The 25,528-nt window shown below is 50.6% G+C and overlaps 1 protein-coding gene across 2 annotated transcripts in view; it reads right to left on the reverse strand.

The window, feature by feature from the left end:
* The window catches only part of BCL9L (BCL9 like), a 49,229-nt gene extending 30,497 nt beyond the window's left edge, over window positions 1–18,732 (reverse strand). Inside the window, exon 1 of one of the 2 annotated variants that reach the window (XM_073562394.1) lies at window positions 18,316–18,732. The gene's annotated coding sequence lies outside the window, so the exon portion shown is untranslated. The remainder of the gene's footprint in view (window positions 1–18,315) is intronic. The other variant, XM_073562393.1, reaches the window with a different exon arrangement.
* Between the last annotated feature and the right edge of the window lie 6,796 nt (window positions 18,733–25,528).

Below are 25,528 nucleotides of genomic sequence, written 5' to 3' on the forward strand. Positions count from 1 at the left end.
GAATTAGGTCAAATCAGTCAAAATGCAGCAAAAAAAAAAAAAAAAAAAAAACACAGGTATCAGATTTTGCTGCGTTAGTGGAATGAGAAAATGTTGCAAATTTACAAATCCGCAGCATTATCATTCTAAGGCCGGGGTCACACTTGTGAGTGCCATGCAAGAAACTCCGAGTCTCAATACCCGTCACTGCCGCCGACATTCAGGACAGGAGCGTGCGGCTGCATGTATTTCTATGCAGCTGAGCGCTCGGGTCCCAAGTGCCGGCGGCAGTGACGGGTATTGACATGCAAGGGAGTTTCTTGCATGGCACTCACAAGTGTGACCCTGGGCTTAAAGCAGAATCTCACATGGAAGTCACAGCCAAATTTGCATGAATTTGCTCACAAAGTGTTTGGAACTTTAGGAAGAAAACTTAAGTATGGGAATATGCATTCACCAGAGGTAAAAACATAGTTCAGGGGTTTCACCAGGGTAATAAAGTTGGGCATTCCAGCCCTGGTTCCTGGTTGCCCAGTGGCTCGCCTACATAGTTCATAGGAGACCACTATATTTACAGTGGAAGCAGTGGAAGTATTGCACTATGATAGCAGGTTTAGGGTCCCTTTGGCGGCTTAAAAAAAAGGTAGTAAGATAATATTCTGAGGTTCTATTTTTAAAGGCATATCAAAAACTATTACAAATTTGGTATCTCGGTAATCGCTATGACCTGCAAAACAGTTACTGAGTCATTACCACTGGCAGTATAATGTGAGCTACAATCGCAGATTTTTTTTTTTTTCATCACCGCGCAAACAATTTTCCAGTTTTCAGTAAACTGTATTAAATAATTTCATCTAAATTATAATATTTAGACCCACTCCAACCAAAATAGACAAGCGAGAATGAGGCCTAAGGGGTTGTCAACTACTTATAAAACACTTTACTAATGGGAGTTTATAAATCGGCCAATGTGGAAGGAATGGTGTTCTTTTTAATTGGGACTTAAAAAGCAAACATTGCTGCTGATCAGTGACCGATGATTGGCTGCATTAGTCACGTGATGTCCCTTGCTGAAATAAGTAGACCAGGAGCCTAGTGAGGGACAGCAGCCACAGACTGGTGGAATTCACTTTACTAAAGCCATTAATAAAGGGTTTCAAAATAGTGGACAACTCTTAAAATTGAACCTGCTCAAAATGTGCTTCAGTCAGGAAGATTCCTGTGACAACTGGGAACCATTCAGCTTTAATTCAAACAACAATGGCTTAGACTGTACTACACTGTGTCCACCACACCATACTGGGGGTCCTGAGGCACAGATTGTGTCCACCACACCATAATGGGGGGTCCTGAGGTACAGACATGGAGATCTGTGCTACGCTGTGTCCACCACACCATACTGGAGGTCCTGTGGTGCAGACATGGAGATCTGTGCTACGCTGTGTCCCACACCATACTGGAGCTCCTAAGGTACAAACATGGAGATCTGTGCTACACTGTGTTCCACACCATAATGGGGGTCCTGAGGCACAGATGTGGAGATCTGTGCTACGCTGTGTCCACCACACCATACTGGAGGTCCTGAGGTGCAGACATGGAGATCTGTGCTACGCTGTGTCCCACACCATATTGGAGGTCCTGAGGTGCAGACATGGAGATCTGTGCTACGCTGTGTCCCACACCATATTGGAGGTCCTGAGGTGCAGACATGGAGATCTGTGCTACGCTGTGTCCCACACCATACTGGAGCTCCTAAGGTACAGACATGGAGATCTGTGCTACACTGTGTCCCACACCATAATGGGGGTCCTGAGGCACAGATGTGGAGATCTGTGCTCGATCTTACCAGCATTCAAAGGATTAGGCTGTAATACGGACACTGTGAAAACAATTGTGTTGGCGTTTTTAGATCTACAAGTCGGATGTTTCACTGGTTACTGAAGTACAACCATCAGCATTTCAGAAATTTTAACACTTTTATTGACAAATGCATCAGGGTTATGTAAAGACTCAATAATTATAGCATTGTCCCTTATTTTCTGCCATTCCCCCTGGCAACAGAGTATCAGCTTCTGGGTCAAATCCTGACTGATGACCACCCATTCTTGTCTGATCACTGCATGGAGTTTATCACAATTTCTGTGTTCGTTTGTCCTCTCATTTTTGAGCACTGACCACAGGTTTTCATCACAGGATTGAGATCTTGAGAGTCTTCTGGCCATGAACCCTAAATGTCAATGTTTTGTTCACCGATCCACTTAGTTATCACTTTTCCCTTGTGATATGGTCTCCATGATACTGGAAATCGCATCATCACCACATTGCTCCTGGATTGTTTGGAGAAGTTGCTCTTGGAGGATTAGAGCCCATTCTTTATTCATGGCAATGTTCTTAGGCAAAATTGTGAGAGAGCCCCCTCCATGGCCCAGAAGCCCCCACACAAGAATGATCTCAGGATGCTTTACTGTTGGCAGACACAGGACTCATAGTAGTGCTCACCATTCCTTCTCTGGATAATCATTTTTCCAGTTCTCTGCAGTCCAATATTTGTTCTTCCCACAGACTGACATTCTGCGGGAAGTACAGGGATTTGAATCCAGAGAACTGAGGTAAAGTTGTTTTCTCTGATGATGTCCCATCAGACTTTTTGGGACGTCAGGAAGAATGATTATCCACAAGAAAAAAAAAAAGTGATGCTTTACCAACAGTAAAGCATCTGGAGACTATTTATGTGTGGGGGCTTTTCATCCATGGAGTGGGCTCACTAACAATTATGACTAATATATTGCTGCCAGGAATAACGAATAGGATCCAATCATCCTCCAAGAGTAACTTCTCCCAAAGCTCCAGGAGTAATGTGGGGATGCTTTTTCCAGCAGGATGTAAACCATGTTCTGAGGCAAAAGAGTTTATAACCAAGTAGATGGGGGAACAGAACATTGAAATTTTGGGTTCATGGCCAGAAAGCTCCCCAGAGCTCAATCCAAGTCAGAACCCATGGTCAGGCCTAAGTGGCACATCAAACAAAATACAGAAGTTATGATAAAGTCCAAGCACTGATCACACAAGAATGGGCGGCCATCAGTCTGGACTTGGCCCAGAAGCGGATTTTCTGCTGCCGGGGAGAAGTCTGGAAAAATAAGGGTCAACACTGGAAATAGAGTCTTTACATAAACGTCACATATTTGTCAATAAAAGTATAAAATCTTAGGAAATGCGAATTATTGTACTTCAATAAGACAAGACATCCGTCCAATGTATCTAAAAACAAAGAAGCAGCAAAATGCGTAAAAAACTACATTTGTGTCAGTCTCAAAACATTTGCCCACGACTGTAGTTTAAAGTCCCCCATGCAAGCCAACCATCCAGTGTGCACGGGGCTTCCTAATTATCCAGACCAAGGAGGTCGGAGAGAAAAGGATCAGGCAGGTGGAATGTTATTGGCGGATCCCATTTTTTTTTTTTCAAGGCAAATGGTCAAAGTGGCTTCCTCCTCTCTCCCTGCTAAAAACACATGAAGGATCTGCTACACTGAGCTCCCATGAATATGTGGTATTCGGGACAGACAACGGTCGGCTGCGTATGGCCAAGCTTAGACAGTGACTGTGTATGTCTGGGTCTCACCTTCTGTGCCATCATTGGGTCAGGCTGCCCTTCACCTTTCCTCTATGGTTCAGCTCCGACTGCTGGGTATAACGAGCCGTCACAGGCACACCGGGCAGTGTACAGAGCAGATTTCCATTACGACAAGGAAAGATAGATAATAAAAAAAGTACAAAGAACTAAACCGCAAGTGAAAAAAGAAAATCCGATATGAGAAAACTGCGTATATGCTGAGGTATTGGGAACTTTCTGAGGTCAAGCCTGTGGACTCACTTTAATGGCAGACAGGTAGCACCTAAAATAATTTTTACAAATTTTCAAAACTTTTTCTCCAGAATTCTGTCATGAAAGCTTTGATCAATGGGGCCCAGTACAAGTAATAGAAGTTTCCTTAGGCTAGGTTCATATTTGCGGATGGCCGAACGGCGGAGGGCTGCGGACGTCCGCCGTGATGCTCCACCCACTGCCGCACCTCCTCCGGTCTGCATGTGGCCTGCATACTTATCTTTAACATTTGATACGCTGGCTGTGCAGATGTATACGGATGCGTCCGCATGCGCCGTTTTGACGATGCGGCATCCCACGTCGAACGCACCATGTTGGAATTTGTTTTTTTCGCCGCATCGTCAAAACCAGGGCTGTGGAGTCAGAGCTCATTTTGGTGGAGTCGGTATAAAATGGACAGACTCCTAAAATATATAATAAATTGGGTACAGTAGTTCAATGCAGAATGTGCTGAATATTTTTTCATAGGAATTTGGGAAAGTTATGAAATGTCCTATAAATGGCTGTTCTATTCCTGATCTAAGGCTACATTCACACACAGTGTTTTTCCTGCGTTTTTTGAGGATACGTTTTTCAGCTGCAAAAGCAGATCAGCTTTTCAAAAAACCGCATCACCTGAAAGGTTTTTAAGCTCATAGATAATGTTTTCAATAGCAAAAGCAGATTAGAAATCTGCTCTATCCATCCATATCTGTCTATCCATATCATATATGTACCAAAAAGAATGAAAGCCGGGTAGCACACAGACTAACACTCCTTTTTCTTTTTAGCACCAGTCAGGTACACCTCATAGCTGCCCAAAAGGACGCCCAGGACAGGCATTGCTCGTCTTCAGTAACACATCAACATCAATTGATAGCTGGAATAAATAGACTGCATTCACCACATCTTAAGGTGCAGGTTTTATTTTCAAGTGTAGGGGTGTGTAGTATGAGATTCTGCGGAACAGTATGAGGTTCTGCCCCCCCCCCCCCAGTTTTGATCCTGGCTAAAACCGTTTCTTATAGATATGGCAAACCCTCAGGTAACCCTAAATGAAGGTCAATGGACACAGGTGGCTGAATTGAAGGAATTGCTTAATCACCCATTTACTGTGACTAAAAAATTACAAGTTGGGGATTTAACTCCTGGCATTTTCATGAGAGAGTGGAAGAACTTGCTATTTTGCTGTTTAATCGCAGATGGCATTTCTGCTTCAATGAAACGGAGAGAGACACAGCTATTGGAAAATAAAAATTTTCTGGCAGCTCTTATTTGGACCCAAGTCATCGTATATTGCTTGATGATCAACAGCTTACTAAAGGAAAAGAAGCTCTGACTGAGGTAGCAGTTAGGATGAGTGGCCTACAGGAGGACTGCCAGGCGCAAGAGGACTTGGGTCCTGACAGTGCTACTGCTGCCATATCTTCATCCTCATCAGATGAGGAGTTTGACTTTGACAAGTATTTGGATGATATGGAGCAGGCAAAGCGTTGCTGCAAGGAAAAAGATTTCACTCCGTCTCCTATTGCAGCAGATTGACCATATTTCAGCAAAATGTTTCACTTGCTCTCAAAGAAAAAGAAAAATTCAACCATTCATGAAAACTGACTGTGCATGAGGCAATTCCTTTATACCCGGAAATTGTTAGAGATGTTGCCCATGTGGTTACACTTTGCCTCCAACCCAAGTTAGTGTAGAGAGGTTGTTCTCTGACCTTAAAATTATTAGGTCAGATTTGAGGTCATCTATGAAGGAGGATCTGATGGAGGCAATTCTATTTCTTAGAACAAATTCATAGACTGCACAAATGTTTAGTATGTTTTTGTTGAAAACTGTTTTTTGCCACTTACATAGTGATAGATATATATACACATACATACACACTGCATATATATGTAATCGATATTATATAGTGTATTACATATTTACAATTTATTAGTTTTTTGTGTTCTAAAGTTGTATTCCAATAAATATATATTATGTTCTATCTAAATGTCTTGATTATTGTATCATAAAAATGATTAAATGTCTGATGTTCACATTGTACTACAATACATTTTTCACTTAAATATAAGCAATATATGTTGGAGTCGGGGTCGTGGAGTCGGTGTAAGGGAAATTGAGGAGTCGGAGTCGCAGGTTTGGCTTACCGACTCCACAGCCCTGGTCAAAACGACGCATGCGGAGGCATCCGCATACATCTGCACAGCCTACGTAGCCAATGTTAAAGATAGGTACGCAGGCCGGGCAGACGAAGGAGGTGCGGCAATGGGTGAAGCTTCACGGAGGACGTCCGCAGCCCATCCGCAAATGTGAACCTAGCCTAAACATTACGATATGTAACATTTGCTTTTCCCCAGACATATTCTGTAACTCTCTGCAGCTTGTGCCATCACATGAAAATTAAGGGTACATTCACACTAGCCAATAATCAGGGATAAGCACTAAACAGGCCACCATTCATCCAAAGAACTAACAAAATACTTGTTCGTCGGGTGACGTTTGCCTCATCCTGGGCAAACGTCAGTGGAAATACACCCCCTCAAAAAAAAAAAAAAAAAATTAAAAGCAAACTTGAAAAAGTGTTAAGTAAACATAAAATAAAAGAAAGACTTAGCTTTACAAAACTCCAGAGAAAATGAGCGATTCTTGAAAAGTTTTCTGCTTGAAAAACAAGCTTATTTCAACAGCTGGTAAATGGCGCAGTGCTAACATTCACTTAACGTGTGGAACAGCCGATATAAGGAGTTGGTCCCAGCTGATGCTTTAATTAAAGAACAAACAAAAAAAACTTTAACGCTTACAGTAGCATGTAAAAGGTTTGGCACCCCTGGTTAAATGTACTGTTATTGTGAACAGTTAAGAATGATGAAGATGAAAGGATCTCTAAAGGGGCTAAAGTTACAGATGACACATTGCCTTTGTATTTTGGCAAAAAAAAAAAAAATAGCTTGTCATTTTTTACATTTTAATAATTGCAAAAAGGAAAATGGGCCAATTTCTTTGACCAAAGTTTCAGACAGTAGCCCGTTAGGGTTATGGTTTTTTCACTATCGTTAGGAAAGGCCAGGTGATGCAAATTTACCAGCTTTATAAAAATCCAGCCTCCTCTAACCTTGTGCCCAAAACTACTGCCATGGGTTCTTCCAAGCAACTGCCTAGCACTCCGAAAATGGAAATGGTGGAGAACCAAAAAACAGAAGAAGGCTATGAGAAGATGGTGAAACGTTTTCAAGTTGCCCTTTTCTCAGTTTGAAATGTAGTTAAGAAATGGCAGTTGACAGGAACAGTGGAGGTCAAGATAAGGTCTGGAATACCAAGCAAAATTTCAGTGAGATCCGCTTGTGGGATTGCTAGAGAGGTAAATCAGAACCTCCACTTGACTGCAAAAGACCTTCACAAATATTTAGCAGACTCTGGAGTTGCAGTACATTGTTCTACAGTTCAAAGACTTCTGCACAAACATGGCCTTCATGGAAGAGTCATGAGAGAAAACCTCTCCTGCGTCCTCATCATAAAATTAAGCATCAGGAGTTTGCAAAACAACATCTAAACAAGCCTGATGCATTGTGGAAACAAGTCCTGTAGACTGATTAGGTTAAAACAGAACTCACTCTTAGGCCACAATGATCAAAGGTATGTGTGGAGAAAAAAGGACACAGAATTTCAGGAAAAAAACATCTCGCCAACCATTAAGCATGGGGGTCGATTAATCATGCTTTGGGGTTGTGATGCAGTCAATGGCACGGGGGAACATTTCTCGAGTAGAGGGAAGAACGGATTTAATGAAATTTCAACAAAATTCTTGATGCATACACAATACCATCTGTAAAAAAAAAAAAAAAAGAAGCTGAAGTTGAAAAAGAGGATGGCTTCTACACATGAATAATGATCCTAAACACACGTTAAAAGGCTCAAGCTGAAGATTAAACAATTGCCCTCACAGTCCCCTGATCTGATCATCATTGAAAATCTTTGGCTAGACCTCAAAATAGCAGTGCATGCAAGACGACCCGGGAATCTCAAAGAACTGGAAGAATTTTCCAAGGAACAATGGATGAAAATCCCTCAAACAAGAATGGAAAGACTCTTGTCTGGCTACAAAAAGTGTTTACAAGCCATGACAATTCCTAAAGGGGGTGCTACTTAGGTACTATACTATGCAGGGTGCTCAAACATTTGCATTGGCCTATTTTCCTTTCTGTAATTTTTAAAATGTAAATAATTACAATAAATTATTGTAATTATTTACATTTTAAAAATTACTTGCTTAACTGTTCACAATAACAATAATTTTGCCATTGTATCAAACTCGTGTTCTAAAAGTTGATCGGGTGACCAACACTCGGGGTCAGCAGAGGAGGATGTGACTTTTAGTTCCAACAGGGCCATGTTTTCTGGATGTACCCACACCCTCCGCTTTATCATCTCATCCCTCAGTTGTACAGTGGGTATGTAAAGTATTCAGACCCCTTTAAAGTTTTCACTCTTTGTTTCATTGCAGCCATTTGGTAAATTCAAAAAAAGTTCATTTTTTTCTCAATAATGTACACTCTGCACCTCATCTTGACTGAAAAAAAAACAAAACAAATGTAGAAAGTTTTGCAAATTTATTAAAAAAGAAAAAACAAAACATCACATGGTCATAAGTATTCAGACCCTTTGCTCGGACACTCAAGTTTAAGTCACATGCTGTCCATTTCCTTGTGATCCTCCTTGAGAGGGTTCTACTCCTTCATTGGAGTCCAGCCGTGTTTAATTAAACTGATAGGTGTGTCCTATCTATATAAGGCCCTTTAAACACGTCTGTATATTTCCGGTACCAGAGATAGCCGGGTTCGCGTGTACAACGTGTGGCAACCGTGTGCAGCATTAGTACCACATGGACAGCCACCGGGAAAGAAGCGCTACGGTACGCGCTGTTCCCCGGCGGCAGGTGCTGAAGCCGGCTGTCATCATTCTCTTCTGCTCACTGGTAAAGTGCGCTCTACGTGTGCATGTGTACGGGATGTTTTACCGTCCGTGATGACGGCAAAAAACGGAAATGTCAGCGTGTTTTGCCCACGGACACACGGTCGGTGGAAACACACTGACATGTGCATAGACCCATTCATTTGAATGGGTCTACGTGTGAAAACGGTCACCACAATGAGCAACCGTGGAAGAGCCTTGGTGAGAGAGGTAAAGAAGAACCCCAAGATCACTGTGGCTGAGCTCCACAGATGCAGTAGGGAGATGGGAGAAAGTTCCACAAAGTCAACTATCACTGCAGCCCTCCACCAGTTAGGTCTTTATGGCAGAGTGACCCAACAGAAGCCTCTCCTCAGTGCAAGACATATGAAAGCCCGCATAGAGTTTACTAAAAAAAACATATGAAGGACTCCCAGACTATGAGAATTAAGATTCTCTGGTCTGATGAGATGAAGATAGACCTTTATGGTGACAATTCTAAGCGATATGCTTAGCGAAAACCAGGCACTGCTCATCACCTGCCCAATGCAATCCCAACAGTGAAACATGGTGGTGGCAGCATCATGCTGTGGGGGTGTTTTTCAGCTGCAGAGACAGGATGACTGGTTGCAACTGAAGGAAAGACAAATGTGGCCAAGTACAGAGATATCCTGAATGAAAACCTCTTCCAGAGCACTCTGGACCTCAGACTTGGCCAAAGGTTCACCTTCCAAGTAGACAGTGACCCTAACCACACAGCTAAAATAACAAAGGAGTGGCTTCAGAACAACTCTGTGACCATTATTGACTGGCCCAGCCAGAGCCCTGACCTAAACCCAATTTACCTTCTCTGGAGAGATCTGAAAATGGCTGTCCACCAACATTCACCATCCAACCTAACAGAACTGGAGAGGATCTGCAAGGAAGAATGGCAGAGGATCCCCAAATCCAGGTGTGAAAAACTTGTTGCATCATTCCCAAGACTCATGGCTGTACTAGCTCAAAAGGGTGCTTCTACTCAATACTGAGCAAAGGGTCTGAATACTTATGACCATGTGATGTTTTGTTTTTTCTTTTTTAACAAACTTGCAGAAATTTCTACATTTCTGTTTTTTTCAGTCAAGATGGGGTGCAGGGTGTACATTAATGAGAAAAAAAATGAACTTTTTTGAATTTACCAAATGGCTGCAATGAATCAGAGAGAAAAATGTAAAGGGGTCTGAATACTTTACATACCCACTGTACAACCCAGGGATGAGATGATAAACACATGATGGACGTGTGTAACTATGTGCTGGGATTCTTTTCACATGAGTCGCGTCAGTCCGTAAAAACGTTCATGTGCATCTCGCCACTGGCTGACACGAATGTTAGGGATCTCTTACATTTGCCGTGTTTTTGCGGCCCCAATAGATTTCTATGGGGCCGCAAAATCGGCCTGCAAAGATTCCACGGTGCACCATATAGACGTGAGGGCCGTATTTGCGGCCATGAAAAAAAAGAAAAAAAAAAAAACGAGCCTGCTTGATCTTTTTCACAGAAGCTTGTTTTTGCGGTGTACCTTCACTTCCGGTTCTGCAGAACGCTGTTTTTTCCCCAATACCTCTTCCATGGTATTGGAAGACTGAAAAACGGCGATCCGCAAGTTTTTGTGGTCCGTTTTTGCAGCAGACCGTGAAAAGTGCGGCAATACGGCTCGGAAAAACCCCGGTAAGTGTAAAAGAAGCCTTATGCTGTGTGCGGCCTGTCATACACACTGCCCAGACTCTGGTGTGAACTTGGCCTTATCAGGAGCACATCACAATCTCCTGTACAGGCACATTCTCTACTGCACAGTCTCATACAGCTGGTTTTCTACATGACAAACTGTAAAGAAAGTGTCTGTTCCTCCTTGGTGTGACCACCACTCACTGCTATGGTGGTCCTGTGGTCACCCGCGACATCAGCAGGACAACGTTACTGCTGCATCCTGGGTCCTGTCAGCTTCCCAGCGATGACTGTACTGCGGGAGCAGCCTCAGCGCTACCACCCCGGAACACACAGAGGATGAGAGACCAGGAGCCCACGCGTCATGTACTAGTCCTGCCCACCAGGAGTCAACATGGCCCCAGCTGCAGCCTCATTCACACACAGAATTATAAGCCATGGAGACACTCATCAGGTGGGGTGGCATGTAGTGTACAGCTGGTATATACAGGGATGGTGGGGTGGCATGTAGTGTACAGCTGGTATATACAGGGATGGTGGGGTGGCATGTAGTGTACAGCTGGTATATACAGGGATGGTGGGGTGGCATGTAGTGTACAGCTGGTGTATATAGGGCAGGTGGGGTGGCATGTAGTGTACAGCTGGTATATACAGGGATGGTGGGGTGGCATGTAGTGTACAGCTGGTATATACAGGGATGGTGGGGTGGCATGTAGTGTACAGCTGGTGTATATAGGGCAGGTGGGGTGGCATGTAGTGTACAGCTGGTATATACAGGGATGGTGGGGTGGCATGTAGTGTACAGCTGGTATATACAGGGATGGTGGGGTGGCATGTAGTGTACAGCTGGTATATACAGGGCAGGTGGGGTGACATGTAGTGTACACCTGGTGTATATAGGGCAGGTGGGGTGGCATGTAGTGTACAGCTGGTGTATGCAGGGCAGGTGGTGTGGCATGTAGTGTACAGCTGGTGTATGCAGGGCAGGTGGTGTGGCATGTAGTGTACAGCTGGTGTATGCAGGGCAGGTGGTGTGGCATGTAGTGTACAGCTGGTGTATGCAGGGCAGGTGGGGTGGCATGTAGTGTACAGCTGGTATATACAGGGATGGTGGGGTGGCATGTAGTGTACAGCTGGTATATACAGGGATGGTGGGGTGGCATGTAGTGTACAGCTGGTGTATATAGGGCAGGTGGGGTGGCATGTAGTGTACAGCTGGTATATACAGGGATGGTGGGGTGGCATGTAGTGTACAGCTGGTATATACAGGGATGGTGGGGTGGCATGTAGTGTACAGCTGGTATATACAGGGCAGGTGGGGTGACATGTAGTGTACAGCTGGTATATACAGGGATGGTGGGGTGGCATGTAGTGTACAGCTGGTATATACAGGGATGGTGGGGTGGCATGTAGTGTACAGCTGGTATATACAGGGCAGGTGGGGTGACATGTAGTGTACAGCTGGTATATACAGGGATGGTGGGGTGGCATGTAGTGTACAGCTGGTATATACAGGGATGGTGGGGTGGCATGTAGTGTACAGCTGGTGTATATAGGGCAGGTGGGGTGGCATGTAGTGTACAGCTGGTATATACAGGGATGGTGGGGTGGCATGTAGTGTACAGCTGGTATATACAGGGATGGTGGGGTGGCATGTAGTGTACAGCTGGTATATACAGGGCAGGTGGGGTGACATGTAGTGTACACCTGGTGTATATAGGGCAGGTGGGGTGGCATGTAGTGTACAGCTGGTGTATGCAGGGCAGGTGGTGTGGCATGTAGTGTACAGCTGGTGTATGCAGGGCAGGTGGTGTGGCATGTAGTGTACAGCTGGTGTATGCAGGGCAGGTGGGGTGGCATGTAGTGTACAGCTGGTGTATACAGGGATGGCATGTAGTGTACAGCTGGTATATACAGGGATGGTGGGGTGGCATGTAGTGTACAGCTGGTGTATATAGGGCAGGTGGGGTGGCATGTAGTGTACAGCTGGTATATACAGGGATGGTGGGGTGGCATGTAGTGTACAGCTGGTATATACAGGGATGGTGGGGTGGCATGTAGTGTACAGCTGGTATATACAGGGATGGTGGGGTGGCATGTAGTGTACAGCTGGTATATACAGGGATGGTGGGGTGGCATGTAGTGTACAGCTGGTATATACAGGGCAGGTGGGGTGGCATGTAGTGTACAGCTGGTGTATATAGGGATGGTGGGGTGGCATGTAGTGTACAGCTGGTATATACAGGGATGGTGGGGTGGCATGTAGTGTACAGCTGGTATATACAGGGATGGTGGGGTGGCATGTAGTGTACAGCTGGTATATACAGGGCAGGTGGGGTGACATGTAGTGTACACCTGGTGTATATAGGGCAGGTGGGGTGGCATGTAGTGTACAGCTGGTGTATGCAGGGCAGGTGGTGTGGCATGTAGTGTACAGCTGGTGTATGCAGGGCAGGTGGTGTGGCATGTAGTGTACAGCTGGTGTATGCAGGGCAGGTGGGGTGGCATGTAGTGTACAGCTGGTGTATACAGGGATGGCATGTAGTGTACAGCTGGTATATACAGGGATGGTGGGGTGGCATGTAGTGTACAGCTGGTGTATATAGGGCAGGTGGGGTGGCATGTAGTGTACAGCTGGTATATACAGGGATGGTGGGGTGGCATGTAGTGTACAGCTGGTATATACAGGGATGGTGGGGTGGCATGTAGTGTACAGCTGGTATATACAGGGCAGGTGGGGTGACATGTAGTGTACACCTGGTGTATATAGGGCAGGTGGGGTGGCATGTAGTGTACAGCTGGTGTATGCAGGGCAGGTGGTGTGGCATGTAGTGTACAGCTGGTGTATGCAGGGCAGGTGGTGTGGCATGTAGTGTACAGCTGGTGTATGCAGGGCAGGTGGGGTGGCATGTAGTGTACAGCTGGTGTATACAGGGATGGTGGGGTGGCATGTAGTGTACAGCTGGTGTATGCAGGGCAGGTTAGGTGGCATGTAGTGCACGGCTGGTGTATGCAGGGCAGGAGGGGTGGCATGTAGTGTACAGCTGGTGTATGCAGGGCAGGTTAGGTGGCATGTAGTGCACGGCTGGTGTATGCAGGGCAGGAGGGGTGGCATGTAGTGTACAGCTGGTGTATGCAGGGCAGGTTAGGTGGCATGTAGTGCACGGCTGGTGTATGCAGGGCAGGTGGGGTGGTATGTAGTGCAGCAGGTGGGGTTGCATGTAGTGTACAGCTGGTGTATACAGGGCAGGTGGGGTGGCATGTAGTGTACAGCTGGTGTATACAGGGCAGGTGGGGTGGTATGTAGTGTACAGCTGGTGTATACAGGGCAGGTGGGGTGGTATGTAGTCTACAGCTGGTATACACAGGGCAGGTGGGGTGGCATGTAGTGTACAGCTAGTATACACAGGGATGGTGGGGTGGCATGTAGTGTACACCTGGTATATACAGGGATGGTGGGGTGGCATGTAGTGTACAGCTGGTATATACAGGGATGGTGGGGTGGCATGTAGTGTACAGCTGGTATATACAGGGCAGGTGGGGTGACATGTAGTGTACACCTGGTGTATATAGGGCAGGTGGGGTGGCATGTAGTGTACAGCTGGTGTATACAGGGCAGGTGGGGTGGCATGTAGTGTACAGCTGGTGTATGCAGGGCAGGAGGGGTGGCATGTAGTGTACAGCTGGTGTATACAGGGATGGTGGGGTGGCATGTAGTGTACAGCTGGTGTATGCAGGGCAGGAGGGGTGGCATGTAGTGTACAGCTGGTGTATGCAGGGCAGGTTAGGTGGCATGTAGTGCACGGCTGGTGTATGCAGGGCAGGAGGGGTGGCATGTAGTGTACAGCTGGTGTATGCAGGGCAGGTTAGGTGGCATGTAGTGCACGGCTGGTGTATGCAGGGCAGGAGGGGTGGCATGTAGTGTACAGCTGGTGTATGCAGGGCAGGTTAGGTGGCATGTAGTGCACGGCTGGTGTATGCAGGGCAGGAGGGGTGGCATGTAGTGCACGGCTGGTGTATGCAGGGCAGGTTAGGTGGCATGTAGTGTACAGCTGGTGTATGCAGGGCAGGAGGGGTGGCATGTAGTGTACAGCTGGTGTATGCAGGGCAGGTTAGGTGGCATGTAGTGCACGGCTGGTGTATACAGGGCAGGTGGGGTGGTATGTAGTGCAGCAGGTGGGGTTGCATGTAGTGTACAGCTGGTGTATACAGGGCAGGTGGGGTGGCATGTAGTGTACAGCTGGTGTATACAGGGCAGGTGGGGTGGCATGTAGTGTACAGCTGGTGTATACAGGGCAGGTGGGGTGGCATGTAGTGTACAGCTGGTGTATACAGGGCAGGTGGGGTGGTATGTAGTGTACAGCTGGTGTATACAGGGCAGGTGGGGTGGAATGTAGTGTACGGCTGGTGTATACAGGGCAGGTGGGGTGGCATGTCATGGACAGCTGGTGTGTACATGGCAGGTGGGGTGCCATGTAGTGCAACAGGGCAGGTGGGGTGACATGTAGCTGTGTATACAGGGCAGGTGGGGTGGCAGGTAGTGCAGCAGGGCAGGTGGGGCGGCAGGTAGCTGTGTATACAGGGCTGGTGGGGCGGCAGGTAGCTGTGTATACAGGGCTGGTGGGGCGGCAGGTAGCTGTGTATACAGGGCTGGTGGGGCGGCAGGTAGCTGTGTATACAGGGCACGTGGAGTCGCAGGTAGCTGTGTATACAGGGCACGTGGAGTCGCAGGTAGCTGTGTATACAGGCCTGGTGGGGCGGCAGGTAGCTGTGTATACAGGCCTGGTGGGGCGGCAGGTAGCTGTGTATACAGGCCTGGTGGGGCGGCAGGTAGCTGTGTATACAGGCCTGGTGGGGCGGCAGGTAGCTGTGTATACAGGCCTGGTGGGGCGGCAGGTAGCTGTGTATACAGGCCTGGTGGGGCGGCAGGTAGCTGTGTATACAGGCCTGGTGGGGCGGCAGGTAGCTGTGTATACAGGCCTGGTGGGGCGGCAGGTAGCTGTGTATACAGGCCTGGTGGGGCGGCAGGTAGCTGTGTATACAGGCCTGGTGGGGCGGCAGGTAGCTGTGTATACAGGCCTGGTGGGGCGGCAGGTAGCTGTGTATACAGGCCTGGTGGGGCGGCAGGTAGCTGTGTATACAGGCCTGGTGGGGCGGCAGGTAGCTGTGTATACAGGCCTGGTGGGGCGGCAGGTAGCTGTGTATACAGGCCTGGTGGGGCGGCAGGTAGCTGTGTATACAGGCCTGGTGGGGCGGCAGGTAGCTGTGTATACAGGCCTGGTGGGGCGGCAGGTAGCTGTGTATACAGGCCTGGTGGGGCGGCAGGTAGCTGTGTATACAGGGCAGGTGGGGCGGCAGGTAGCTGTGTATACAGGGCAGGTGGGGCGGCAGGTAGCTAGGCGGCTGCGCATACAGGGCAGGTGGGGCGGCAGGTAGCTGCGTATACAGGGCAGGTGGGGCGGCAGGTAGCTGCGCATACAGGGCAGGTGGGGCGGCAGGTAGCTGCGCATACAGGGCAGGTGGGGGGGCAGGTAGCTGCGCATACAGGGCAGGTGGGGCGGCAGGTAGCTGCGCATACAGGGCAGGTGGGGCGGCAGGTAGCTGCGCATACAGGGCAGGTGGGGCGGCAGGTAGCTGCGCATACAGGGCAGGTGGGGCGGCAGGTAGCTGCGCATACAGGGCAGGTGGGGCGGCAGGTAGCTGCGCATACAGGGCAGGTGGGGCGGCAGGTAGCTGCGCATACAGGGCAGGTGGGGCGGCAGGTAGCTGCGCATACAGGGCAGGTGGGGCGGCAGGTAGCTGCGCATACAGGGCAGGTGGGGCGGCAGGTAGCTGCGCATACAGGGCAGGTGGGGCGGCAGGTAGCTGCGCATACAGGGCAGGTGGGGCGGCAGGTAGCTGCGCATACAGGGCAGGTGGGGCGGCAGGTAGCTGCGCATACAGGGCAGGTGGGGCGGCAGGTAGCTGCGCATACAGGGCAGGTGGGGCGGCAGGTAGCTGCGCATACAGGGCAGGTGGGGCGGCAGGTAGCTGAGCATACAGGGCAGGTGGGGCGGCAGGTAGCTGCGCATACAGGGCAGGTGGGGCGGCAGGTAGCTGCGCATACAGGGCAGGTGGGGCGGCAGGTAGCTGCGCATACAGGGCAGGTGGGGCGGCAGGTAGCTGCGCATACAGGGCAGGTGGGGCGGCAGGTAGCTGCGCATACAGGGCAGGTGGGGCGGCAGGTAGCTGCGCATACAGGGCAGGTGGGGCGGCAGGTAGCTGCGCATACAGGGCAGGTGGGGCGGCAGGTAGCTGCGCATACAGGGCAGGTGGGGCGGCAGGTAGCTGCGCATACAGGGCAGGTGGGGCGGCAGGTAGCTGCGCATACAGGGCAGGTGGGGCGGCAGGTAGCTGCGCATACAGGGCAGGTGGGGCGGCAGGTAGCTGCGCATACAGGGCAGGTGGGGCGGCAGGTAGCTGCGCATACAGGGCAGGTGGGGCGGCAGGTAGCTGCGCATACAGGGCAGGTGGGGCGGCAGGTAGCTGCGCATACAGGGCAGGTGGGGCGGCAGGTAGCTGCGCATACAGGGCAGGTGGGGCGGCAGGTAGCTGCGCATACAGGGCAGGTGGGGCGGCAGGTAGCTGCGCATACAGGGCAGGTGGGGCGGCAGGTAGCTGCGCATACAGGGCAGGTGGGGCGGCAGGTAGCTGAGCATACAGGGCAGGTGGGGCGGCAGGTAGCTGCGCATACAGGGCAGGTGGGGCGGCAGGTAGCTGCGCATACAGGGCAGGTGGGGCGGCAGGTAGCTGCGCATACAGGGCAGGTGGGGCGGCAGGTAGCTGCGCATACAGGGCAGGTGGGGCGGCAGGTAGCTGCGCATACAGGGCAGGTGGGGCGGCAGGTAGCTGCGCATACAGGGCAGGTGGGGCGGCAGGTAGCTGCGCATACAGGGCAGGTGGGGGGGCAGGTAGCTGCGCATACAGGGCAGGTGGGGGGGCAGGTAGCTGCGTATACAGGGCAGGTGGGGCGGCAGGTAGCTGCGTATACAGGGCAGGTGGGGCGGCAGGTAGCTGCGTATACAGGGCAGGTGGGGGGGCAGGTAGCTGCGTATACAGGGCAGGTGGGGGGCAGGTAGCTGCGTATACAGGGCAGGTGGGGGGGCAGGTAGCTGCGTATACAGGGCAGGTGGGGGGGCAGGTAGCTGCGTATACAGGGCAGGTGGGGGGGCAGGTAGCTGCGTATACAGGGCAGGTGGGGGGGCAGGTAGCTGCGTATACAGGGCAGGTGGGGGGGCAGGTAGCTGCGTATACAGGGCAGGTGGGGGGGCAGGTAGCTGCGTATACAGGGCAGGTGGGGGGGCAGGTAGCTGCGTATACAGGGCAGGTGGGGGGCAGGTAGCTGCGTATACAGGGCAGGTGGGGGGGCAGGTAGCTGCGTATACAGGGCAGGTGGGGGGGCAGGTAGCTGTGTATACAGGGCAGGTGGGGGGGCAGCTGTGTATACAGGGCAGGTGGGGGGGCAGGTAGCTGTGTATACAGGGCAGGTGGGGGGGCAGGTAGCTGTGTATACAGGGCAGGTGGGGGGGCAGCTGTGTATACAGGGCAGGTGGGGGGGCAGCTGTGTATACAGGGCAGGTGGGGGGGCAGCTGTGTATACAGGGCAGGTGGGGGGGCAGGTAGCTGTGTATACAGGGCAGGTGGGGGGGCAGGTAGCTGTGTATACAGGGCAGGTGGGGGGGCAGGTAGCTGTGTATACAGGGCAGGTGGGGGGGCAGCTGTGTTTCCTGGCAGGTGGGCACTGACTACCTGGCTGCCCTTGCCGCTTACCTCTCGTCAGCACTCTCCCCTGCGGCCTCCCATCGCCTCAGTCTCCGGCCTCCTGTGGGGGTCTCTGAGTTTCCCCTCTCAGCATCCGCAGCTCGGGGGCCGAGGGGGAGAGAGAGCCGCAGCTGAAGCGAGCACCGTGCCCCCTCTCATCCTGCCCCCTCCTCCGAGCCGCAGGGCACGTAACCGATCTGCCCGGCAGTTCCTCGCTTACAATCCGGGCATGTGTCGGGGGAGATCGGAGGGGGACCCCGGCTGGATGATCCCCCTCCCCGCGGTGCAGCTCTGGTGCCCCCGCTCCCGGGGGTTTCTGATCTCGGATGTGGGAAGACACTGGATCCTACAGCCGCTCTGCTGCCGCTGTCAAAATAAGAGCCTCTCCCTGTAACTGCTTCCTGCTCCCCTCCTCCTCCTGTCTCCTGAGCTCAGTCCTCCCAGCCGCCCGCACACCTGGGACACGGCGACAGGGGAGGCTGAGGGGGGAGAGGAAACAGGGACTACAGTGGAAGCTGACGGGCCTGAGGGAAAGGTGGGGGGCGGCATAGGGGGACTGAGGGAAAGGTGAGGGTGGCATAGAGGGACTGAAGGAAAGGTGGGGGGCGGTATAGAGGGACTGAGGGAAAGGTGGGGGGCAGCATAGGGGGACTGAGGGGAAGGTGGGGGGTGGCATTGAGGGAAAGGTGGGGGGCAGCATGGGGGAGTGAGGGAAAGGTGGGGGTGTCTTAGGGGGACTGAGGTAAAGATGGAGGGGCAACATAGGGAGACTAAGGGGGGTGGCATAGAGGGACTGAGGGAAAGGTGGGGGGCGGCATAAAGAGACTGAGGGAAAGGTGGGGGGCGGCATAAAGAGACTGAGGGAAAGGTGGGGGGCGGCATAGGTTGACTGAGGGAAAGGTGGGGGGCAGCATAGGGGGAGTGAGGGAAAGGTGGGGGTGTCTTAGGGGGACTGAGGTAAAGATGGAGGGGCAACATAGGGAGACTGAGGGAAAGGTGGGGGGTGGCATAGAGGGACTGAGGGGAAGGTGGGGGGCGGCATAGGGGGACTGAGGGAAAGGTGGGGGACTGAGGGAATGGTGGGGGCAGCATAGGGGGACTGAGGGAAAGGTGGGGGGGAGGCATAGGGGGACTGAGGGAAAGGTGGGGGGAGGCATAGGGGGACTGAGGGAAAGGGCATAGGGGGACTGAGGGAAAGGTGGGGGGGCGGCATAGGGGGACTGAGGGAAAGGTGGGGGGGCAGCATAGGTTGACTGAGGGAAAGGTGGGGGGCAGCATAGAGGGAGTGAGGGAAAGGTGGGGGTGTCTTAGGGGGACTGAGGTAAAGATGGAGGGGCAACATAGGGAGACTGAGTGGGGGCGGCATAGAGGGACTGAGGGAAAGGTGGGGGGCGGCATAGAAAGACAGGGAAAGGTGGGGGGCGGCATAGAGAGACTGAGGGAAAGGTGGGGGGCGGCATAGAGGGACTGAGGGAAAGGTGGGGGGCGGCATAGAGGGACTGAGGGAAAGGTGGGGGGCGGCATAGGGGGACTGAGGGAAAGGTGAGGGTGGCATAGAGGGACTGAAGGAAAGGTGGAGGGCGGTATAGAGGGACTGAGGGAAAGGTGGGGGGCAGCATAGGGGGACTGAGGGAAAGGTGAGGGTGGCATAGAGGGACTGAAGGAAAGGTGGGGGGCGGTATAGAGGGACTGAGGGAAAGGTGGGGGTGGCAGAGGGACTGAAGGAAAGGTGGGGGGTGGCATTGAGGGACAGGTGGGGGGCGGCTTAAGGGGACTGAGGGAAAAGTGGGGGGCGGCATAGGGGGACTGAGGGAAAGGTGGGGGGGCGGCATACGGGGACTGAGGGAAAGGTGGGGGCGGCATAGAGGGACTGAGGGATAAGTGGGGGGGCGGCATAGAGGGACTGAGGGAAAGGTGGGGGGCGGCATAGGGGGACTGAGGGAAAGGTGGGGGCGACGGGACTGAGGGAAAGGTGGGGGCGGCATAGAGGGACTGAGGGAAAGGTGGGGGGGCGGCATAGGGGGACTGAGGGAAAGGTGAGGGTGGCATAGAGGGACTGAAGGAAAGGTGGGCGGTATAGAGGGACTGAGGGAAAGGTGGGGGGCGGCATAGGGGGACTGAGGGAAAGGTGAGGGTGGCATAGAGGGACTGAAGGAAAGGTGGGGGGCGGTATAGAGGGACTGAGGGAAAGGTGGGGGTGGCAGAGGGACTGAAGGAAAGGTGGGGGGTGGCATTGAGGGACAGGTGGGGGGCGGCTTAGGGGGACTGAGGGAAAAGTGGGGGGCGGCATAGGGGGACTGAGGGAAAGGTGGGGGGGCGGCATAGGGGGACTGAGGGAAAGGTGGGGGCGGCATAGAGGGACTGAGGGATAAGTGGGGGGGCGGCATAGAGGGACTGAGGGAAAGGTGGGGGGCGGCATAGGGGGACTGAGGGAAAGGTGGGGGTGTCTTGGGGGACTGAGGTAAAGATGGAGGGGCAACAAAGGGAGACTGAGGGAAAGGTGGGGGGTGGTATAGGGGGACTGAAGGAAAGGTGGGGGCGGCATAGGGGGACTGAGAGAAAGGTGGAGGGGCAACATAGGGAGACTGAAGGATAGGTGGGGGCGGCATAGTGAGACTGAAGGATAGGTGGGGGGCGGCATAGTGAGACTGAAGGAAAGGTTGGAGGTGGCCTAGGGGGCCTGAAGGTGGGGGGGCGGCATAGGGGACTAAAGAAAAGGTGGGGGGCAGAGGGAAAGGTGAGGGGCGGCTTACGAACACAGGGAAAGGTGGAGAGCAGATGAGGGGACTGAGGGAAAAGTGGGGGGGCACATTATGGAGACTGAGGGAAAGAATAGGGGTGCCTTAGGGGGACTGATGAGAAAAAGGGGATGACAGAGGAAGGGTAGGTGAAATGAGGTTGGTGGAAAGAGGAGGCCAGTGGGGATAACAGGGTAGGCTGATGGTGATGACACGGGAGGCTGACGGAATAACAGGGAAGGCTTAGGAATAAGAGAGGCTAGTGGGGAACAAGGGGAAGATGACTTGAGACTGAAGAGAGGCTGAGGGGATGACAGTGTAAGCTGAGAGGTCAACAAGGGGAAGAGGAGACTAAGGGGGATAACTGGGGGGCTGAAGAGCAGTCTGTGGAAGGGGAGGCTAGTGGGGGACCACTACCACAGTCCTGAGGGAATGACAGAGGAGGCTGGTTGGAAAAAGAGGCTGAGAGGGATAACATGAGAAGAGAAGGAAGCAGAGTTAACAGGGTGTTAGGCTGGTGGAACGCACCAAATAATAAAAGATGGTAATGAGGTGCGTTCGCAGCCTGGGGTCCACCGTGCAGAGATGGTAAACTGCTGCTCGGTAATGGCAGAGTGCAAACTAAACACCGGCGGGTAACCACTGACCCGGTGTATACAGGAGCGAACTCGGTTACTTCACAGAGTTCGCTGGCACAAATGCCAGAGCCTGTTAACTCCAAAGGACTCGGCAAATGGAGTGCTGGTGTAGAGTCTCAGGACTCAGCCCTTAGGACACCGGACAGGAGACTCCCTCTAGCGCTCGGCTCTGCAAACTGCTGAGCCAGTAGAAAATACTCTTACAAATGTAGCACACAAGTGTGCGCAGAGCTGCTCTGGCATATGCCAGTAATCACCCAGGGTTGGGCTAAGAAAGCGCACAACTTGTGCACAGGGCTGCACTGGCGGTTGCTTACACTCAATGCGGTACGATAGTGCCCTGGAATAGATAGGCACCATCGGACGCTAGCATGTGCTGATGACTGGGAGCACGGTGGCGAATGCAATGCCACTGGTGGGCGCTGACTACTATTCCTTAAGCCCAAGTACAACCAGAGGGAGGGGATCATAATGAGTCAGTCACAGTATCAAGCATCCGTCATACACACCATAAGCCACAAGAATCTACTAGCGCATGGCCGAGCGGCCATGTGACTCTTTTATAGCGGCGTCCTTCCGTGACCTTCCCAGTGGACCAATCCGAGCAGGAACGGGACCTGCGCATGTGACCTCCGACCTCCAATGAGAGGTCATCCCACAGGCATGCTCAGTAAGCAAAAGACAGGACTTCGTCCCAGAAGCGTCTGCTTGCTGCTGACTCAAGCATGGTGTTATAGTAGAGCCACAAGGAGCAACCAGATAGCTAGCATCAGCCTGGGCAAGACGCCGGACCGACGTCTCTGCTGAGATGGAATCTCTGCGGCTGCAAAGGAATTGGAGACCATAGAGGACATAGCTTGAGATTCCCCCTGTGCTGTGGGGGAAACTAGACGCCTAACACGGGAGGCTGAGGGAGACGACCGCTGAGGCTGAGAGGAGAAAGCGTTTGAGGGAGACAAGAGGAGGCTGATAGGCATCACGGGGAGATTGAGATGGGAGAGGAGGAAGGTGAGTGTGAGGGAGAAGAGAGACTGAATGAGACAACAGTGGAGAATGATAGCGGGATGACAGAGGAGGCTGAGGGAGGTGACAGGGACGACAATAGAAGCTATAGGGAAGAGCGGCTCCTGGTGCTGAAAGGGGAAGCTGAGGTAGGAGAGTCTGAGGGGAAGGGCTCATACTCACTTGCGAGAGACTCGCACGATTCTCGTGTGAGTCTCTCGCATGGAAACCTGTTGCTGCCGCCGGCACTCGGTCCGGAGCGTGCGGCTTCATAGAAATACATGCAGCCGCACACTCTGGTCCCAGTGCCGGCGGCAGTGCCAGGTTTTCATGCGAGAGACTTACACGAGAATCGTGCGAGTCTCTCGCAAGTGAGTATGAGCCCGAAAGAGGAAGCTGAGTGGGACGGCAGAGGTCCAAGAAGCAAGACAGCAGACTGCAGTGACGGGAAGAGAGGGGGAAGACATGACACGGCAGAGGCAGGAAGAGACACTGAGGAGGAGGCCCGGAGTCTGCAGAGACACTGTGTGCAGAATTATTAGGCCAGTGAGTGGTTGTGATCACATGATCATTTTTATGCAGATGTTTATACTCCGCGCTGTATAAACATGTATTTGTGTAATGAGGATTGAGAGGCCTAAGGATGCATAACCCTTTATCACAGTATGCAGAATTATTACGCAAAATGGGCCGAAAAAGAGAATTAACTGACTGAAATGTCAAAAATTCAACCTTGAATAAAATGCTGAATGGATACCCTGCAATAAATAAGTACATAGTAGTAGTATGTGTAAATAACATAGGGGCTTAGTTACCATTTGTCTATGTAGCTTTCCACAGGCAGGTGTTAAACAGTCAGGTCCATGTCCTTCTCTGCTCCGTCTATTCTGAGGCCTGCTGGCACATAATGTGATGAGTTGCAGACCATCCTGATTCAGTACACCTTGTCATGGTGGGACGGATTTTACACTTTTTCAAAAAAATGTCAACTGAGTATCCTATGTTATTTACATGTACTATGTAAAAAATAATCTCTTTCAAGCGTATGCTTGAAATATGAGCCCTACTCCAAAAATAAGCCATATTTACAGTCGGGACTGGCGTTTGTGAGGAAGGGGGGAATGATGTTCTGGCAGACAATGCTGATAGATCATGTGACACTTAGATTGCATACTGGTGGACTTCTTTTTACTGAGCATGTGTCTTATCAAGGTAATTGCTTGTACCAGAAATTTTTAGGGGTTTTATCGCAAAAGGGGTGAATACACATGCTAATTTTTAGTTATTTGATCCCATGAATTTAATTTATGACTATATTTTTCTCACTTCACTTCACCAACTTAGACTATTTAGTGATGATGCATCACACACAAATCGGATTACAAAAGTATTTAAACACATGTAATGTACCAAAATAGGTAAAAAGCCAAGGGGGTGAATACTTTCACAAGCCGCTGTATGTGCAATGTGTGTATACAGTGGAGGAAATAAGTATTTGATCCCTTGCTGATTAGTCTTTAATTTCAAGGGTAGGTTAATTTTAACATAGAGGGATAGAATATAATAATATAATCCAGAAAATCACATTGTATAAATTATATAAATTTATTTGCATTTTGCAGTGAGAAATAAGTATTTGATCCCCTACCAACCATTAAGAGTTCTGGCTCCTACAGACCAGTTAGACGCTCCTAATCAACTCGTTACCTGCATTAAAGCTGTCTTATATAGTCACCTTTATAAAAGACTCCTGTCCACAGACTCAATCACTCAAACTCTAACCTCTACAACATCGGCAAGACCAAAGAGCTTTAAAAGGATGTCAGGGACAAGATCATAGACCTGCACAAAGCTGGAATGGGCTACAAAACCATAAGTAAGATGCTGGGTGCAGGGCTGCCACTAGGAATTTTGGGGCCCCATACTGGCAAAATTTTTTTGGCCCCCTTGAGACTCCACCCAGGCTCCACCCCTCAAACTGTCCACAGCCCCACCGCTCTCTCTCTTAGAAAAATTCCACTTCTCGCCAATCACACATTAACAGTTCCCATCTCCAGATCACACACATAGCCAGCAGCTCTTGTTATGACCAAAAGATTTTTTAAATCTGCCACCACTAGGTAGACTCTTTTGGCTGAGCCCTATTCTACTCTAACCTATTAAACATTTGCTAAAATATCCAATACAATTTAGGTATATTTTTTTATTTATTTTTCAATTTTTAAAATGACCAATAATATCACATCCAAAGGGACAAATACCACCACACCATGCCCAGACACCATATTACCACCACATGGTGACCAATAATACCACATACAGGGAACAAATACAGCCATACCATGTCCAGGCCACATATTACCACCAGTGACAGAATAATAGCACATACAAGGGACAAATACCACCGCACCATGACCAGACCATATATTACCAGCACATGGTGACTGAATACTACAATACTGATCATTAATAAAAAAAACATATTACTATCACCATAAGTGCCATTATACACAGGAGATCTGTACTTAGTATGTAGTGTGTGTACAGGTAATACAGTGATCACCAGTGACATTATACACAGGAACTCTGTATATAGTGTCAGTGTACAGGTAATACAGTGATCACTGGTGACATTGTACAAAGGCACTCTGTATATAGTGTCATTGTACAGGTAACACAAACTCACCAGTGATGTCTCTAGGTGAAGTACTTTATCTTTGCTTTTCATCTTTCATCCAGCACAGATCGCCATCACGTCTTCCAGCCAGGGCTTGTCTCTGGAGGAAATAACACAGATATCTAGAGCTCCACTTGCAGAACACATTACTTAATTTTTTTCCCAAC

The sequence above is a fragment of the Dendrobates tinctorius genome, unplaced genomic scaffold, assembly GCF_039654945.1.
Source record: "Dendrobates tinctorius isolate UK_male_01 unplaced genomic scaffold, ASM3965494v1 ptg000350l, whole genome shotgun sequence".
Lineage (NCBI taxonomy): Eukaryota > Metazoa > Chordata > Amphibia > Anura > Dendrobatidae > Dendrobates > Dendrobates tinctorius.